At 49.7% G+C, this 2,500-nt stretch overlaps 1 protein-coding gene and 1 non-coding gene across 2 annotated transcripts in view; one reads left to right on the top strand and one right to left on the bottom strand.

The window, feature by feature from the left end:
• LOC135103823 (uncharacterized) overlaps positions 1-2,500 on the bottom strand; it is a 92,300-nt gene that overhangs the window by 61,536 nt on the left and 28,264 nt on the right. The window lies entirely within an intron of this gene.
• Positions 1,450-1,544, top strand: Trnai-uau (transfer RNA isoleucine (anticodon UAU)). Its single transcript has 2 exons — positions 1,450-1,487; positions 1,509-1,544. It is a non-coding gene; the product is annotated as a tRNA-Ile (tRNA).

The raw sequence follows: 2,500 nt of genomic DNA, 5'->3' as shown, positions 1-2,500 counted from the left end.
TCATCTAACATGTTCATTATCTAACAAACTACTCTCTCTCTCTCTCTCTCTCTCTCTCTCTCTCTCTCTCTCTCTCTCTCTCTCTCTCTCTCTCTCTCTCTCTCTCTCTCTCTCTCTCTCTCTCTCTCTCTCTCTCTCTCTCTCTCTCTCTCTCTCTCTCTCTCTCTCTCTCTCTCTCTCTCTCTCTCTCTCTCTCTCTCTCTCTCTCTCTAAGTCTTCCTGGACGTTTAGTTTTCCCAGAACTCTCCTTTATCCTCCTCCTCCTGCTCCTCCTCCTCCTCCTCCTTCTTTCTCTCTTTCATCTAATTTTCTTCTTACCTTACTTTTCCTTTTTTTTTTTAGTTCAGTGTTGGTAACTTTTCTTTCCTCCTTTTTATCACCTTCCTTCTTTCTCTCCGTTTCCCTCCTTTTTTTCCTCCAACACTTCACATTTCTTCCCTCCACTTTAATCTATCTTCTCTCCTTTCTTTCTTCACTTATTATTCATTCATTTCTTTGTGTCTTTCATCTACTCTTTTTTTTCCTTTCCTTTTTTTTTCCCTCTCCCTTCCTTCACCTGCCACCTCTCTCCTACCTTACTGTTTTTTCCTTCTTTTCTTCTTTCCTCCTTCCCTCCCTTATCCTGTCTTCTTAATCCCTCAGAGAACCTCTTTCGCCCTCCCTTCTTCCTTCTCCCTTTCTTTTCCCCCTTCCTTTCTAGTTTGTCTCCCTGCCTTCCCAGTTTGTCTCCTCCCCTAGCCTCCCCATCTTTTAGTCTTCTCTGGGGAACCTCCATCTCCTCCATTCTCCCTGTTTTCCTCCTGTCTCCCCAGTTTGTCTCCCTCTCTCCGTTAACCTCCCTAGTTAGTCCTCCCCATTCCTCAGTTTCCTTTTCTTGTTAACCTCTTTCTCTCTTCCTTCTCCCTTTTCCTCCCCAGTTTGTCTCCCTCTCTCCTATACTAAATCTGTCTTTCCCCTCTCCCCTCACCTCTTGGGAACCTCTTTCTCTCTTCCTTCTCCCTTTTCCTCTTGTCTCCCCAGTTTGTCTCCCTCTTTTTCTACCCAGTTTGTCTCTCCCCTCTCCCCTCACCTCCCCATCTCTCAGCTCCCTCCGTTCCTCCTACAATGGGCGGCGGGCGCTTCCATGTCCCGGGGCGGCCCAACACGGCGCGCCTTATCGTAAATACGGCACACATATTGCCCTCTCACGCGCCGCTCTGCTTTTACGGCCGATTTTATAGTAAACCGAACGACCCTAGGCCTACTGATGACTCATTGTGGCACGGACAGGCCTCGGACGGATAAATCATAAGCCTATTTAAGCGCCCAAGGGAGGAGGAGGCGTGGAAGAAGGAGGGAGAGGGGGAAGGGAAAGGGAAGCTATACAGGGACACGGAAAACTAGTGTGGTAGTGTGGAAGTTGACAGCAAGGATCAGGTGAAAGTGAAGGATTACGCTGTATTCTTTCAGGCCCCTGTGGCGCAATCGGTTAGCGCACGGTACTTATAGACAGTGAACGCTGCGAAGCCATGCCGGGGTTGTGAGTTCGAGCCTCACCAGGGGCACTTGTTTTTATCGCGCTCTTGGATTCGGTGGGTGACGGTGAAGACTGTGAACACTAGCCTGCTGTCACGCTTTCCCTCGCCACTTGTCCCTATGCCCGCCTGCTGAGGGAGAGATGCACTGGCAGAGTGTTTTCTTCACCGCTCCCTCAGGCTCTGCGGGCGGCGGTGGACACTATCAGGGAGGTAAATGACACTAACTTAACATAACGTAACCGCACGTCACGCTCTGCATCGTCACTTGTCAGCACGCCTGCCTGCTGTGGGAGAGGAGCACCGGCTGCTTTTATCGTTGCTTATCGCTCCCTCAGACTCGGCGAGCGGCGGTGCATACTCTCAGGACGGGAATTGACACTAACCAAACACAATGTAACGTCACGCTTTCCATCACTGCTCACCCTCACGCCTGTCTTTCCACCAGCATCTACCCTCATGCCCGTCTGCTTAAGGACTAAGGAGAGGAGTACTAACCGTTTTTATGGCTTTCTTACACTCTTGGCTGGCGAAAGCTACTAAGGACGGGAATTAACACTAACGTAACCTAACTAACATCACGTTTTCCATTAACACTCGTCCTTTCGCCCGTCTGCCTGGGAATAGTACTAACTGTCTTCACCTTTCTTCGTACTCTGGCGAGGCGAGTAAACACAAACAGCACCAGTTTCCAGCGCTACTTGTCCTCACGCGCGCCCTGCATGAGGTGAAGGAGTGCTGGATTAAAAGGAGTTAGGGAATGTTTCTGTCGTTCCCTCAGGCAAGGTGAATGATGAGTAACCTTACCTAACGTCACTTAACTAATCGCACACTCCACCAGCAAGAGTTCTCAAGCGCCCCCACTTGTGAGGTGAAGCAGTACTTGGCTAAAGAGAGTAATCACATCTCTCTCTCTCTCTCTCTCTCTCTCTCTCTCTCTCTCTCTCTCTCTCTCTCTCTCTCTCTCTCTCTCTCTCTCTCTCAAC

This window comes from Scylla paramamosain, chromosome 9 (genome assembly GCF_035594125.1).
Source record: "Scylla paramamosain isolate STU-SP2022 chromosome 9, ASM3559412v1, whole genome shotgun sequence".
In the NCBI taxonomy this organism is placed as follows: domain Eukaryota; kingdom Metazoa; phylum Arthropoda; class Malacostraca; order Decapoda; family Portunidae; genus Scylla; species Scylla paramamosain.
This window is presented reverse-complemented; position numbering and strand designations above follow the sequence as displayed.